This window comes from Aedes aegypti, chromosome 1 (assembly GCF_002204515.2).
Source record: "Aedes aegypti strain LVP_AGWG chromosome 1, AaegL5.0 Primary Assembly, whole genome shotgun sequence".
Lineage (NCBI taxonomy): Eukaryota > Metazoa > Arthropoda > Insecta > Diptera > Culicidae > Aedes > Aedes aegypti.
The window spans coordinates 307,533,668-307,551,418 of record NC_035107.1 but is presented as its reverse complement, the minus strand read 5'-3'; the positions used below and the strand labels follow the sequence as shown (position 1 = coordinate 307,551,418).

General features: G+C 38.3%; 1 long non-coding RNA gene across 4 annotated transcripts; it reads left to right on the top strand.

Annotated features, from left to right (window-relative positions):
- Window positions 1-4,074: 4,074 nt before the first annotated feature.
- On the top strand, window positions 4,075-6,048 carry LOC5568980. 4 transcript variants are annotated; one of them, XR_002499115.1, is made up of 5 exons: window positions 4,114-4,148; window positions 4,722-4,853; window positions 4,915-5,037; window positions 5,108-5,177; window positions 5,796-6,048. It is a non-coding gene; the product is annotated as an uncharacterized LOC5568980 (long non-coding RNA). The 4 variants fall into 4 exon arrangements; XR_002499113.1 differs by having other exon boundaries at window positions 4,722-4,860; XR_002499114.1 differs by having other exon boundaries at window positions 4,075-4,853.
- The last annotated feature ends 11,703 nt before the right edge of the window (window positions 6,049-17,751 follow it).

Below are 17,751 nucleotides of genomic sequence, written 5' to 3'. Positions count from 1 at the left end.
GACCTGGTATTTATAGATTTGTGAAAAACCTAAATGTTGAAATGTATGCTACAAATGATCACAAAAGTATTGCTAGTGGTCAAGAGTGCCACAGTTTGGCCAATAGTGCGGTTTAAGTTTTGGGGCACTACAAAGTTAGCCAGAATAGCCGGGAGCAGCTAGTTGGGGTATAACTATATTTTATGACTAATAATAGCAATATAAAATTGGCTCCGTAATGCCTTATATCACTTGAGCCTATGAAAAATCGGTTCATTGCGAAAGATATTGACGGCATGTGAGTGCAATGTGTCATTGAAAACATTTGAACATGCTTAGCGGTATTAGAATGCCCAATTTATCTATTTGGAATTGGTGATTTTAATAGTTACACTTCAAAAAGGGCGTAACTCAAAATTTCAACGATCTTCTTATTCAAAACTTCGTCCAGAAGTTACAAATAACTAAAAATACTTACCAAATTTTAATGGCTCATTTCTTCTGTTAATCACGGCCAATGAAAATCCGTTGAAATATCTCAGATTTCCTTTGAATTGGTGGACTTATGCAATCAAAAGGGCGTAACTTCAAAACGGGCCCTACGATTTTTTTTGAAATATTGCCCAGACATGCAGCTTAGCTATAGAAAACGACTGGTGAGCACAGATTTGATGGATGTGCTTATTCTGCGCGGCGTGTGAGGTGAGACGAGTCGAATTAGGTGACAATTGTGCATGTCCATTGATAGGTAATGAAGCATCGATTTCTGTACAGTTCGTGTCTTGATTCCTCAGAGACTGATAAAAATCGAATGTGATGAAAAGGTCCCGCTATTTACACCCTTCATTGAAACTTACATCTCAGCAAAGGCGCGCCCCTTAGCAAACATAATCGATTTAATTTCTGAGGAATCGAATCGGTACTACTGATATTTGACCATGCAACGAAACTCTAGTCCCATCCTTGTTTCGCTTTTAGTTTAGTCCCAGAAAATACTAGAAAAAAAGGGGCTTTGTGCTAGCAGCAAAACCGTATCAAGCTAGGAAATTTGTTTAGTAATCAGCATTCATGTGAGTCCTTGAATTACCAGTACTTAACAGTCCTTGTAGAGTTAACACTCATGATTGTTATCCTGGCTTCAAGTGTAGTCTCGGGACTGACCAACTCCAAGGCTTTGACTGTCTGCTGGGTTGAATAGATTAAATTTCAGAAACTATTGCCAGTTACAAGGACTTTGTACCGCGAATCCTTGAATTACCAGTGTCCGATCACGGACACTTGACGGATGGGCAACTCCTTCCTCTGAATAGAGTGCCAGCAGGAACAGCAGCTGACGATAGCTCGACTCGAGGAATAAATCCCAACAACTCAGAAGCCTTGAAAAAGGCTATTTATGTTTCGGCTGTCCAAGAAAAAAAAAATCACTTTAACTTTTACCGATTCCGATGTTTATTGCTCGATGGTTAAATGAAAACTGATGATTCACAAACAACCAGAACATATTACCCTAGTCCGACAAACAAGATGAGACTAGGGTTCAAATTGGTAGATCTTACCCCGTAACGCACCTCGAAAAGGTGATCTACCCGCGTTACGGGTAAGACAGTTAGAGAAGTACTTATAAACACGCTCGTTCAGATCTACTCAAAAGTGAGTAGATTTCGACTCACTTCGGAACAAAGTGGAACTGCTCAAAAGTGAGTAACACCATCGTTATTCACTTTAGAGTAACATAGTCAAATGTCAATATGGGAGTAACACTTACTCACTTCGTTTAATCTGAAATTTGCGAAAGTGAGTAGATGTCACTCACTGCAGGAAATAATTTTGGAAATAAATGTAATATGTATTTATAAAATCAGAAGAAATATACAAAGAGCATAACATTTATTCATTATCTCATACATAATACATAATAATAATACATGATAACAAGTAAAAAAATTGTGATATTTGTGTTGAAATTTTCGCTGCTCTGGAATGGATCCCCGGATTTTTTAAATATCTGGGGCATTGATGAAAGTCATGGAGGATGTAGTTTCACACACGCTCGCTAATTTCGCGCGCTCGAACTGACAAATCCTCCGTTGTGGTGAAATTTCTTCCGTCGCCGTGATGTCGGACTGTTTTCAAAAACAGTCGAGATAAAAGCCGAGCCGGCAGAGCGCTTCGGAAGTCCAACCGGCGAACTCCAGATTAGTGCTGCGAAGTCAATAATCCTGATATCAAGAGAAGCGAGGTCGGATTGAAAATGACCAAGGTTTTGATCAAATAACCGCAAAAAAAATATAAACTGTAAATTTTACCGTCGTTCTTTTTATTGGACTAATTATCAATTCTTTACAGTCTAACCGGGAAGGCTACTGGATCGGTCAAACTACATCCTCCATGACTTTCATCAATGCCCCAGATATTTATAACATTCGGGGATCCATTCCAGTGTAACTGCTGGTTAGCTCAGAGGGGAGCCTTCCTGAGACTCCCTGAAACATGACCTCAGGGTCGGCATGCTTATTCATTACAATTTTCGCGAGGCAGGGAATGTTCGCACTGTCACACATAAAAACTCACGTCTTATTGGTTTCGACACACAAACTACTTATTTATTCCGGACTTTTCCGGCTCATACTTCCTTCATTTTCCCACTTTCTTAATCCTACTCTAACCTGTCCTTTCTTCTCACTACTTCACTTCTTTCGGGGCCCCTCTTCTTCCACCATCCATCACCTCGACCTTCTCCATGGCTGCGTCTACTCTGATTGTCGGCTTCTTCTCCTTCCATTTGGGATGACGATGGCGGCATTTCTGGACCTCGTCCATTCCCTGAGCCTCCGAGTATGGTGACGGACTCGGTCAACGGCGTCTTCGCCGGAACTGCCCAACGTAAAAGGGGGGGGGGCGGTGGTTGGATGATGAACCGCCAGAACCGAAGTTCTGTCCAAAACAGCGGGGCTCTAGGAATCCAGAAATTTGCCATTAGATTCTAGAGTGGCATTGGGAGACGAACCTTGTTACCTGCTGTCCATCTCCGCACGACACACTTCACCACTTTCTTTTCCACCAATTCACACTGCTGGAGCAAAATTAAATAAACCTTATCGGTTGATGGTTACTTGATTAGTGACGTGATGCTTCTTAGGTCACTGTCCTTAGACGTTCGGTCAGTGACCTAGACATTTCGGGAAACATCGTATCCGTTAGACGGTCCATATTGGTTTTCTGTCTCTTTTCCCGTTTTGGCTACCAATCTTATCCTGTTCGTCGCTCTGGTGGTGGGTATTGGAAACTGCTTTAATGAAGTTGATGGTGGATGATGGTACAATACGGTGGACTGTTCTACTATGGCCTAACATTGGACTAACTGACGGAGAAAACTGCACAACATATACGGACACTACCTGCACTGTCTTTTTACAAAATTTACGATTCAAATAAAAACAAAATCTCAAAAACAATCCACACTGAACTACGAACACTTACACTCTCTCCCAGCTCGGGTAAAAATATTTACGAAGTAAATATTTTTCCACAGATTACACAAGACCTCCCCGGTAACACGTCACTCTGAACCTACCAACACAAATCACTCAACACCAGAACAAAATCACTTCAACTGACGGTAGTTAACAAAACATTTGACTTGAAACGTACTAGATTAAGCCATTCAGAAAAACATTTATGAAACATTATTTTTGGACTAGTGAGTTTAACGGTAGAGTATCGGGGTCATAGGTTTTCATCGTTGTTTCCAACTCCTCACAATTTAGAGATTAACTCTGTACTGACCGTCAACGCAAATGCTCTGGTCTCCAGCGATCAAATGCACAAGTGTCACACTTGGCAACCTCCAAAAGACTCACATTTTATCCATACGATTGTTTAAAAAGCTATTTACACAACAAAACTAAATTTACAACTCAACTTTTATCACAATATTTACAATTATTTACAGTTTTGAAACAAATGGAGCAAAGTTACGCTATAATACGGTTCAACAAGTATGTGAAATCTTTCACCGGTTTGTCGGAGTTACGGTCGTTCTATTACTACCTGTTTCGAATTTGATTCAAACAGTGTCTATAAGTGTGTGTTTCTATTGTGGTGATTTCGAAATGTCAAACTATTGATTGTTGTGAAATGGATGCAACTGAGATGGTGATGATCATGAGGTAAGTGCGATGAAATTTTATCTGAGAATTGTTACTTTGCCGGCCAGTGAAATATCCCCGTAGATTGACGGCCAAAATCAACCCGGAAAATGGATTTTCACTAGAGAGGTATAAATTCTCAAATTGAAGTCCATCACATTTCAGTAATTAATTATAACATTGAAGAGTGAGGTTATGTTCTATGCCTCTCAAACAAATTTTATGATAGAATTTCTTTAATTATTGCTAGTCTTTGGTATAATTTTGTGGGTTCATTTGAATTCAGTTTTGAAAAATTTTCTCCTTAATATTCCTACCAATTTCTATCCTACAATAAATTAAATTGATAAAAATTACATAATAAAACTCATAACAATTCAACTAAATTTACAACACATGCACAAAAACTAAAATAAAGAAATGGCCATCATGCAAAATATTTACAAAATTTACAAGAGAAAAATCTCATTTTTGGTTTAATTAACGAGTATTTGGTTTAGGAAGTCCTCCTAGACAAAGCTATTAACAGGAAACACTTCACAACCAAAACTCTCACAACACAAATTTACACGCAATCAATGCTTCTTCTTTTAGGTACTACGACCATTCATCTTTAATGGCTTCATTCAGCTTTAACACTGCACCTGATAAAACGATTGTTTACAATCAGGACAGTTGCCGATAATGAAGGCTAGTAGACGTCCTTCTGTCTCATCACCACAATGGGTACTCAGTGAGTAGATCTTCATGAACATGGGCCCAATTAATACACATTAAAACTTCCTAGGAATCTTCTTACAATCACTGCCTCCGCAGCATTGAGACAAGACGTCGAAGAGGTCAAGCATCCGAAGAGCATCGCGTACGAAGACTGGATGGAATAGTGGCTCTAGAAGAACTATTAACAGAGGTAACTATCCATACCAGTTGCACTACCCATTCGCTTCACACTTGCCTATTTACGTCTTTCTTATTTTCAGGAACTCTGTCCGTGCTGAGACGAACTTCTCTGGATTCGAGTTATGCAACACTCACATGATCTCACTTTCGGTGAGTAAACTTAGCAACTCTCATTGCTCCTATAACTACAAGAAACCCACAATCCGGCTTCCTCTCAGACACCTCTAGTGTTCTACCGGAATCCCTGAAAAAGAAGAACTTTTAACTTTTCAGTTCATCTCCAAGTAGTCAGCTATCAGTGTATGTGAGAGACCTAGTGGTCTTGTAGCTACTCTTACTGCTTCTTCAGCATACCTGCTCTCATTTTACTCTCAACAGAGTCTGAAAATCATTTGGCCTTAGTACCCGAATTCAAATTCGCAGTACTAGGACTGATACCAAACAAAAAAACACAGCCAAATCAGATTGAGGCAAATCTTTGACCGGGAGAACAACATTGTAGAAAACTCTAGGAATTCTTACCTAAAAGAATTAGATTTTCTAAATGGTTCATTGATAAAAACCTGTCTCCAACACGCAAACATTCGTTTGTGTGTGGAAACCCAACTCTTCTCAAACATCAAACTCTCACTTCTAGTGATGCTCTACTAATATCTACTTATTCTCTTCTCTCTCAAGGACTGCAATATGCAATTTGTCGGAATCCTCAATGAGTTTCATTTATGAAACATTTCAGTTAACTAATAATTCACTTTTGTTTCATTTCAGGTGTTTCAACTCCACTGTGACGAAAATGCTCATCATATCAATCACCACTTCTGAATGGGTGTTGTCGCGCAACGTAATTTGCAATGAAATTTGAAATTAAAAAGAACTAATTACGAGCTAAGAGTATCACAGTGCATAATTTGATAACCTAGTAAGTTGAAAATGCCTAAAAAATTCGAAAATCTAGAAAATTTGAAAATTCTAATTATACAGATAATCACACATAACTCATTGTAAATAAAATCTATGGTTCTTTTCGGCCTTTTCATTTCACACGTCCGAAATCACATCACAAACACATAAAATTGCTCCAGTAGGAAATTAATATTAAAAAATGACTAGTTTTGAACTCCGACGTTCTTTTTGAACAATCGTTTTAATGATCACAATGTTACTGGACAACAGAACCCCTCCGTTGCAAATGAAATAATTTTGCAAACTGTGAAAGAAGAAAGAGTAAGTCCAAATGTGGTAAGTAAAGTTTGTGAAGGCCTGGAAGTTTTACCAGAGACCTCCGTGGAAACCAGTTTAATCCAGTGCGATCTTCCGAACTGACCCTTTCAAAAAACTGCCGATAAGACGATTTTAAGTTGGGCGCCAAAGTGTAACTGCTGGTTAGCTCAGAGGGGAGCCTTCCTGAGACTCCCTGAAACATGACCTCAGGGTCGGCATGCTTATTCATTACAATTTTCGCGAGGCAGGGAATGTTCGCACTGTCACACATAAAAACTCACGTCTTATTGGTTTCGACACACAAACTACTTATTTATTCCGGACTTTTCCGGCTCATACTTCCTTCATTTTCCCACTTTCTTAATCCTACTCTAACCTGTCCTTTCTTCTCACTACTTCACTTCTTTCGGGGCCCCTCTTCTTCCACCATCCATCACCTCGACCTTCTCCATGGCTGCGTCTACTCTGATTGTCGGCTTCTTCTCCTTCCATTTGGGATGACGATGGCGGCATTTCTGGACCTCGTCCATTCCCTGAGCCTCCGAGTATGGTGACGGACTCGGTCAACGGCGTCTTCGCCGGAACTGCCCAACGTAAAAGGGGGGGGGGGGGCGGTGGTTGGATGATGAACCGCCAGAACCGAAGTTCTGTCCAAAACAGCGGGGCTCTAGGAATCCAGAAATTTGCCATTAGATTCTAGAGTGGCATTGGGAGACGAACCTTGTTACCTGCTGTCCATCTCCGCACGACACACTTCACCACTTTCTTTTCCACCAATTCACACTGCTGGAGCAAAATTAAATAAACCTTATCGGTTGATGGTTACTTGATTAGTGACGTGATGCTTCTTAGGTCACTGTCCTTAGACGTTCGGTCAGTGACCTAGACATTTCGGGAAACATCGTATCCGTTAGACGGTCCATATTGGTTTTCTGTCTCTTTTCCCGTTTTGGCTACCAATCTTATCCTGTTCGTCGCTCTGGTGGTGGGTATTGGAAACTGCTTTAATGAAGTTGATGGTGGATGATGGTACAATACGGTGGACTGTTCTACTATGGCCTAACATTGGACTAACTGACGGAGAAAACTGCACAACATATACGGACACTACCTGCACTGTCTTTTTACAAAATTTACGATTCAAATAAAAACAAAATCTCAAAAACAATCCACACTGAACTACGAACACTTACACCAGAGCAGCGAAAATTTCAACACAAATATCACAATTTTTTTACTTGTTATCATGTATTATTATTATGTATTATGTATGAGATAATTAATAAATTTTATGCTCTTTGTATATTTCTTCTGATTTTATAAATAACATAATACATTTATTTCCAAAATTATTATTTCCTGAAGTGAGTGACATCTACTCACTTTCGCAAATTTCAGATTAAACGAAGTGAGTAAGTGTTACTCCCATATTGACATTTGACTATGTTACTCTAAAGTGAGTAACGATGGTGTTACTCACTTTTGAGCAGTTTCACTTTGTTCCGAAGTGAGTCGAAATCTACTCACTTTTGAGTAGATCTGAACGAGCGTGCAAGTCTTTGACGTTTACAAAGTGAGTCAAATATGTTTGTATTTACTCAAAAGTGAGTAAGGTCGTTTTCTTCCATGGTTGAGTAAAAAGTTACTCACTTTTGACAGCTAACTTGAAACTTCAAAAGTGAGTCAAAGTTACTCTCTTTTGAGTAGATTTGAACGAGCGTGAACAAAGGCGAGAAAGTGAAAAAAATATAAATAAAAGAAAGAAAGAAATAAAAGACAATCAGCACAATTTGTACATATACAAACATTTATTTATGAAAATTATCATCTCAATAAAGTAATTTCACTTTACCTTCGGTTTCTCAAAGTTTACTTTGTATTCTTTCATATATATTCTTCTTGCATTGTTTATTCATTTGTTTCTGTAATTAATATATATCTGGCTGCTTCTATCTCTCTCTGTCTAGTATTATCTCAGCGCGTTTATCTATATATGTATAATATATATGTTCTTCTGTCTTCTACCTTCACACTATTCATTGTGTCTGTATGCCGAAGGTAGCCAGGAATAACAACATCCGATCTGGTATTTATCGTAGTTTTTTTTTTGTTCACATCTCTTAAGTACCTAACTGAACTTCTATCCTTCTCGTGTACAACGTCGCCTTCCTCTTCTACCACAGCTTGACAAGTAATTCAACTAATTGAGTAATGTATTCGATCAAGAGTTCTGATTGTGACTGTTTCCTTTTTCCAGTTTGCATAACAATCTCTACGATATTACCATAAATTCATTGGCAGACAAAAAACAGCACCTAATCTCTCATGCTCGATAAGACTACAAAACTAGGACTAGGGGTGTTCACTCTACGCTCTTGGTTGAAGCGTGGCACACCCCCATCGCCCCTCGTTGGAATAAATGCAAATGAATGTGTCTTCTGTCGTTTCTTTTTCCTCTCTGTTAGGGGAAAATCGCCTTTGTACCACTAAGCTCGTTTCCAATAATATTTCTCGCTGGCAAACCAAATCGCGTTCACACCACACACATTGACTCAGTCTCGCAACCGAACATGCTCTAAAAAAGCTTTAAGAAGACACAAATTACTCTAGCTAAAAAAGGGCCACAATCCATTCGTTCCGGTGAGACTTTCGGACTCGTCGCCCACCGCTCACTGACACGGATAACTGCGTGTGGTTTGCGCTCTACATAAGGTATAAGTTTTCTTTTGTTAGTGTTCTTCCTAATGTTTGATTTTTATTTTGACAATGCTTATCCGACTAACCTCGCGTTTTACTACTTGTCTAGTTTGTGCTTTTCGTTTTCGGTTTCTTTCAACACTGATTCGTATCATGGTTTCTTTTTTTTTTTGTTTCTCGTTTGTTTATAGTTGACTGTTTCTTTTCTTTTAATGTTTCTGGTTTTTTGGCAATTGTGTAAACAACTATGTATTTTCTTCATTCTTCAACAAAGTTTTCTGCATTTTTTGTTGTTAAGTGTGGTATCAGTTTGTTTTCTATTGGTTTTCAATGTGGATGTTTTATTTTTTTAGTTTGATTGATATATTTACACTGATTTGTTCTGTTTGCGGTTTCGTGATTTCTGTTTGTTTTGCGTTCGGTTATACAACAGCTTCGGTTATATATTATGTGTGTAGATTATTTATTTTGTTTTTGTTGATTTATGTTTTTTTCGAACTAACATATATTTACTATCGCTCACTTTCACTTTACATTTTTCGCTGTATTGAAGTTAAATGTTTCTTTTTTTGTTATTTGCCCTACACAAATGTCAGTAGAGTTCTAGCTTTTGATAGAGATTTGTGTAAAATATATTTGATACTATTGATTGAAACAAATCGAGAAAAAATACATTATTTAAACAATTAGAGATCATATGTGATGCATTCAAAACAGTGAACAGACGCTAACAGAAAATCGGTCACTCCAAGTTCAACCATCATTTGCTGACATCTTGTAACAGTAGACTACACATTTTACACGGATGAGTAATTCTATTATTTATCTAGTTTCTGTTCTCTTATAAATAGCTTGTTTGACTACGATTATTATTTACCATTTACTTTTAACCAGTTTCTCCTTACATCTGAATACTTTATTTGTGTGCGTATTGTGTCCCCAAGAAGCACCCTTTCTGTCCAATAATTTATGGCGGTAACTTTTTTTACGTCACACAACTGTTATCGCGACCTATTTACAACAAGTGTGTCGTCCATTAATACGTAACATTTCCCATGAATTTGGAAACTGCTGTCGTAATTTGTTCTCCATGTGTTTTCTTAGTGGAACTGCTACGAATTTATGGCCAAGGTGCTTCTTGGGAGTATATTTCTTCTCCGGCTTCTTTTTCGTAAATCTAAAAATCTGTACACTCGGGATTACGATTTGAAAATCAGTTGATTTTCCTGTGAATTTAAGACCAATCGACCAATTTTTTTATGTGAAATCCAAATGAGAATAGGAAATGATACTCAAACCGTATATGGCACTTAGGAAGGCGATTGATGAGAACGAAGTGCTCGACTAATCGTGTAAATGTATGCAAGGAACAAAAAGTAAAAATCCTTCGATATAATATACTGCGAATATGCATTTAGTCAACTCTCCACATTTCGTGATTGGACGATCGGTTTGTCACACCATGACGAAATTTCCATTCATCATGAAGGAATTAAAGCGTCATCATTTTAATTATCATTTCGAATTTCAGAGTATACAAAAAATATATTACGTTTTTCGGTACTTAGAACTCTTGATTTTTCTTAAGAATGCCTTGAATAGCCCTGAATGAATTTTTAAAAAGTTCCTTGATAACAACTGAAAAATTGCCTGAAGGAATGTTTGGAACATTTCTTAGAGATATGTGAATAAATTCCACAAACAGTTTTTTCATATGAATTTTAAGTGGAATTTCTAGGAGAATTTCGATAAATGATCATTACTACATAGTAATAGATATCTGAAAAACTATCTTAATAAATTTCTAAAGAAAATTGCGTGCATACTCCTGATATTTTTATACTATTTAGTATAAATACATCTGTATTCCACAAAAAACTTCTTTTGGTTCTCAAGTAAAATGTGTAAAATTCAAACCGATATTTTGTAGCTCAAATTCAAAAGGCGTTCCTATGTATTTCAATGGTCCATTTGGTTGACTGCATTTTACTTGAGCAGTGCTGCCAGCTAATAGAATGTAAAGTTGGTTAAAACTGCTCATCCATTTGCTAACTATTCAAGTATGCTATGATATCGTGCTGTGAAACTTCATTCTGTTCAAGTTGTATGAATTATTGTGTTCGCAAAAGTTTGCAAATTCCTTGAAAGAGTGACAGTAACATTTCATTTCAATTGCAACTTTCCATTTGGACACAGGGGCTAGATTATATTAATGACTCCTTGACCAGATATCGAAGCTCCAACAGTCAAAGGACAACAGCCCGTAACGTGGTCGGATCACCTTGAAATGGTGCGTTACGGCGTAAGATCGACGGTGAGCAACTTTGATCATATTGTTCTTGGCAATACTCTGTCCAAGCAAGTCAATTAAATGTTGATAGAGTAAAGATTCTGGACCATCCGGTAATTGAACCCTTCAACATGGCTGCTTTATGGCCACGAACATTATCAAAAGGCTCAGGAAGACCCTCTCAAGTAACAATTTTAGCTAGATAACAGTTTATTTAGCTAAAATATACACATTTCAGCTGACTAAGCTACTGATGTTACTTGGGTACAAATGAAGTAATTTGGTCTATTCTACGAGTGGGGTGAGGTGAGAGTTCTCGGTTTCGTACAGCGAAGTGACAATTCTGAGCTGATACTTCAATAGGGCCTATCTGACATAAGCGATTTTTCTTCATCGATCCTCTCTTTTGCTGATAACTTCGCTAAATTAGATAAATCTATAATATTTTTTGTAATGAAGCAAATAGGGCCTTTTACGGACTACGTAACCAGCTTAGGTCCCGCAGCTTGCAAACGGAAACAAAATTCGCCCTGTATAAAACATTGATTCATCCGGTGGCAACGATGAAGAGAAATCTATGAATGCAGATAAGCCCTTATGAAAAAACAACACAGAGTTTTCGACCCGAGTGAATTGAGTTAACATCTGGTTTACATAGCGAGTCACTTCACTTGAGTCGCAATCAACATTTTTGGCTAGATAACAGTTTATTCAGCAAAAATATACGCATTTCACCTGACTAAGCTGTTACTCAGCTACTAATGCTACTTGGGCACAAATGAAGTAATTGGGTCTGTTCTACGAGTGGGGCGAGAGTTCTCGGTCTCGTATAGCGAGGTGACAATTGGGTTTATTCTACGACTGGCGTGAGGTGACAATTGTCGGTGTCGTATAGCGAGGTGACAATTCTCGACTCGAGTGAAGTGACTCGCTGTGTAAATCAAATGGAGAGTCACTTCACTCGAGTCGAGAATTGTCACCTCGCTATACGAGACCGACAATTGTCACCTCACGCCAGTCGTAGAATAAACCCGAATTTTCCACTCGAGTGACTCAACATTTGGTTTACATGGCGAGTCAATTCACTTGAGTCAAGAATTGTCACTTCGTTATACGCGACCGACAACTCTCATCTCACACCACTCGTAGAATAAGCCCAAATGATCAAAGTTGTGATATCGATCAACTATAAATTCTATTTCATGAACATCAAGATAAAATCAGACAACATATTAAGCTGAAACGTAGTAGTGCATAAAACTAAAATATACAATACACTATTGTTTGTTGTTTGCTTCGTGAGATTTGTGCCTACGAAGTTCTTGGGCAATATTGAAGTTGGATTTCAAGCTGTTTCACCTTAATCGTACGGTCTACAGCTGCGTTCTATATCAAACATATCAGGAACAGGTAAAGCAGATCAAGATCGTGAGTACTTCTGCTGGCAGTCGAATCAATGAAATCACGGTTAATAAAACGTCATAGAATCTTTTACCTGTTCACTAAGAATACCTTGACGCCGTTTCCAAAAAGTTGCTGTAACACTGCTAGTTTATCATGGACTACAAATTTGAAGTTAACCAGAAGGTCAAAAACACTGAAGTTAGTCATCGTACATACCAAGGAAGAGAGTAACGGATGATTATGCAGAACTGTCCAGTCTCTTCAAAAACTAGTGGTCAAAAAGGACTGTAAGTATTGCACGGAAATATACGCAGCTCGTTTCGATATAACTTTATTTTTACAATGATTACAGAACTCAACGGAAGAGACATTACTGCATTAACATGGGGTACCAGCTGCACGAATAAAAAATAGTTTTTGTGTGTCGCCTGTAGAAATAACAACAAAGCATTCATCATAAGGCATTACAATAGAGGTGAGTCATTTTTTGATTTCATATCTAAGACGTATAAGCGACCACAAACCAGATCGAAATTATGACTAATGCCTTGTTCATACTACGAAGTTGTATCATGATACAAGCAACGTGATATTACTGTATCACAAAGCCCGTCCACACTAGATATTATAGTGATACTGTTTGACAGGTGATGTAGATCATTGCACGCCTGGCATAACCTCGAAACTCCATATAAAAATGTCAACAATTCCAGCAGTGAATGTCAAAGAACAGGACAGTCAATTGAGCGTGATGAAAGAGGGACAGAGAAGGAGATTTTTTCTTGACGTCACCATGCACTCTTCTATTATGGTTTTACTTTTCCCCCTTCTTATCAAATGTTACTATTTTGCCAAAATCCTACAGCCGCTGCCGGATCACTGCCGGACATTACACCAAAAACTCCTTGGGTTAATTCTACGACCGACGTGAGGTGAGAATTGACGGTCTCGTATAGCGAGGTAACATTTCTCGACTCGAGTGAAGTGATTCGCCGTGCAAATCAAATGGAAAGTCACTTCACTCGAGTCGAGAATTGTCACCTCGCTATACGACATCGACAATAGTTCCTCACGCCACTCGTAGAATAAGCCCACCTGTAGAAATTTGTCTCGACGTTGCACTAAAAGTTCTTCCGGGAGTTCCTACATGAGTTTTTCTGTAAGTTGCTTTAGAATTTCCTCCGGAAGTTCCCTTAGGAGTTCTTCCGGTAGTTCCTGTAAAAATCCCTTCGAAAGATCCTGTAGGAGTTCTTCCGCAAGTTATTGCAAGAGTTCCTCTAGACATTCCTGTTGCAGTTCATCCGAAAAAATCCCTAGAAGTTAATCTAGAAACTACTTTCTTGAACTACTAATCTTTCGGAAGTCTCATAAGGAGTTTTTTTTTCGGAAGTTCGTCTGAGTGATCTTCCAGATGTTTTTCGAGGATTTCAATAGAGTTCTTTTGGAAGTTGGTGTAGAATTTATCCCGATACTTCCTCTGGAAATTCTTCTAGGAGTTCTTCCAGCAAATTCTTCCGGAAGTTTCTCAACGATTTCTCCTGGAAATTCCTCTAGGAATTTTTCTATAAGTTCCTTTAGAATTTTATTCGTAAGGTCCTCTAAAATTTCCTCCTAAAGTTCCATTAGCAGTTCATTTGGAAGTTCGTCTAGGAGTTCTTCCAGAAATCCTTCTAGGTTTTTTTTTTAAATTCCTCTAGGAAGTTTCTCTACAATTTTCTTTTTTTGGAAGTTCGTGTAGGAGTTGTCCCGGATACTTCTGTAGGAGTTCCTACGGAAATTCCTGTAGGAGTTCCTTCGGAAATTTTTATAGGAGTTCCTCCGGGAGTTTCTATAGAAGTTCCTCCGGCAGTTCCTGTGTAAGTTTCTTCAGAAAGTATTGCAGAAGTTACTCTGGACATTACTGTAGCAGTTCACCAAAAAATTCCATCGACTGTTCCTCTAGAAGCTCCTCCAGAAGTTCTTCCTAACGTTCCCCGACTTTATCCCGAAAGTTTCACTAGAAGTTTCTCCAGAACTCTCGGAAGCTCAAAGTTCTCCTTGGATTTCATCATTCTTCTGGAAGTTGCTGTACAACTACCACTGGAACCACCTTCCAGAAATTCTTCTGGGAGTTCTTCCAGCAAGCCCTTTAGAAATGTTTTCGGAAGTTTCTCAAGGATTTCTCCTGGAAGTTCTTCTAGAAATTTCTCCGGAAGCACCTCCAAGAGTTCAACCGTAAGTTTCCCTAGGAGTTCCTATGGAAGTTCCTCTAGGAATGCATCTAAAAGTTCCTTCGGAAAACCGACTAATTATTGCAACGAAATACTCTGGAAATTACTCAGGAGTTCCTTCAAAAGATGACCAAGAAATTCCTCAGGAAATTTCTTTCCTATGAGATACTCTGGAAATTTCGCTAGGAGATATTCCAGGAAGGCTTGGAGTTCCGTCAGATTTCCCTTAAAAAACTTATGGTATTATAGTTCCACCAGAAATTTCTCCTGAAGTCCCTTAGTAAGCTCCTCTCTTCACTTCTGGAGTTCCACTAGAAGTTCCTCCAAAAATTCCCCCAAATGTTCCTCCCCAAGCTTTTTAAAAGTTCCTTTGGATGATGCTCTAGAAGTTTCTCCAAAAGTTTCCCCAGAATTTACTCCGGAAGATCTACTTAGAGTGTCTGCAGAAATTCCACTAGCAGTTCCTTCGAAAGTTCCCCTAAGACTACTTCCAGAAGTTCCACCAAGATTTCCTCCGAAAATTCCACTTCCGAAAGTTGCTCTGTAAGCTCCTGTAGAAATTTCCCTGAAAGTTTCTCAAGACGTTGCATTAAGAGTTCTTCCGGAGGTTCTCCTGGTTGGCATTAGAGTTCTTGTGGAAGTTCCTCTAGGATTATACGAGTTGGCATTAGAGTTGTTCTGGGAGTACCTCTAGGATCTGTATGTGTTACTCCAGAAGTTTCTCCAGTTTTGAAAGTTTCCTTAGGGTAGCTTTTGGGAGTTCGTCTAGTAGTTCTTCCGGAAGTTTTTCCGCAAGTTTTCTTGATGGTTTTTCACAAATATCCCCAAAAGTCACTCCGGAAGTTCTACAAGGAATTCTACAGAATTCCTCTTAGGTATTCTTCCAGAAGTTTTGCAAGGACTTCCCTTAGGAATACCTCCGAAAGTACTTGTAGAAGTTTGTTCGAAAATTCCTCTGAGTTTCGCAACGAATTCCCCTAGGAGTTCCTCTAGAAGCGTAGATATTCTGAAGGTTCCTCCGCAAGTTCCCTTAAGGATTTCTCCGGAAGTTCAATTTTTCAAGGAGTAGCTCCGAAAGCTTTGCTAAGAGTTCCTCCGGAAGTTCCAACTTAAACTTCTTATGATAGCTCTGGAAGTTTCTCCTGGAACTCCTTCGGGAGCTTCTGCAGATTTTCCTCCAGAAGTTCCCCTAAAATTCTTCTGGTAGTTCCTCTAGGAGTTCCACACAGAGCGTTAAATGTCATGAATTTCACGTGACTTTGACATTCGACTATTGCTAATATCATCGCTCCTAATGGAAAAAGTCATCGGAAAATGATTTTCCCGGTGACATTTTCCGAATTACTATCGGTTGCCAATATTTGCTAATGCGATATTTCGCATGCTAGGGTGCTAGCAACATTTTAATTTTTCAAAAATTTTGACATTTAACACAGGGTGTCTACTACCTGGAAAAACCTGGAAAACCTGGAATTATCAGGGAATTTTATTCAACCTGGAAAAAACCTGGAATTCTCAGGGAATTTCGATCACAATCAGGGAAATTATTTTGAAGCAGTAATTCATGATAGAATATGTTCACGACAAAGGATTTTTGCGTTATAACCCAGAGCTATCATTAATTGCCTGAAAACTATCTTCATTCGAAAAAAATTCGGCTGCGCCGCTCTCCAAAAACTATATGAGCTGTTCAGTGAGAATTCTTTCGAGTATGAAATATCATCAGCTAATCAAAACATGATTGATGTTTTTAATGTATCTAAATTTATTCGGTAAAGGATTAACATATCTAGGCCTGGTAGCAGGTTTCTTTTTATATACAATTTTTTTTGCAAGTCTCTAAAAAGTCTCTATTTTTGATAAAAGGTGTTTGAAGTCTCTATTTTAACCAAAATAGTATCTAAAGTCTCTTTTTTTTCCTTATTTTGCTTGCAGAAAACTGAGATGCAAAATTTCTTCTCGTATTTCTTGAGAACAGCCTCAGGAAATATCCTTGTGGTTTCTCCAAAAATTTTATTATGAATTCTTCAAGAAATTGCTTCAGCATTTTTTCAGGAGTTCCTCCATAATTTGCTTCAGAAAATCCTGAAGTTTCCCACAGAATTTCTCCCAAGAAAACTTGACAAGAATTTCAACGCCATTTCGTCTACGGTTATTCCAAAGAATAGATCCAAAAGCTCCTCGAGGGGTTATTCGAGTCAATATACCGGGTACCCCCGTTGGTTTGACCACATTTAATCTGAACACTTCTTAATCTGTACCCCGCTAATTTGCACATCGTTCAGATTAAAAATGGTTCAAACGTCATTTAGCTCATGGAACAGAGTAAAGTGAAATGGAACGCTGTGGAATGGAGCGCAGTATCAAAACAAAACAGTGAAAAAGGTAACCAGAAACACATTTCTAGGGTGACTAGATGTTCAAATTAAAAATAAACCCCGATGGTTTGCATGAGGTATGAGGTACCGTTCAAATTAGCGGGGGTGCACAGTATTGAGAACATTTCAAATAATTTCCTCAATTCGACCTGTGTTTCATCCAAACATTTTCAATGAATTTCTAAAAAAATCACCATGGAATATTGAAAAGTTCTTTTAAGGTTCCACACAATTAAACACCACAGCAATTTTTTCTATGAAATGCTTCGACTGCAGGAATGATTATTCCTACACAATTTTCTAGTAATTTCGTCCAGTGTTCCAGGAGATCTTGCGCAATATCCTGCGAGATATTATGATTTTTCTTTTTTTATTATTATCGTAGCGATAATCTTGGAAATCTTCAAAAAGTTCTTCAAGAGTAAGTCTTCCTGAAAATCCTCTTTAATCAAGGGTGGCCTAAGAAATTACATAAGTAACTGTAACAGAAGATACCCATAAATTTACGTCAAGGATTTTTTTTT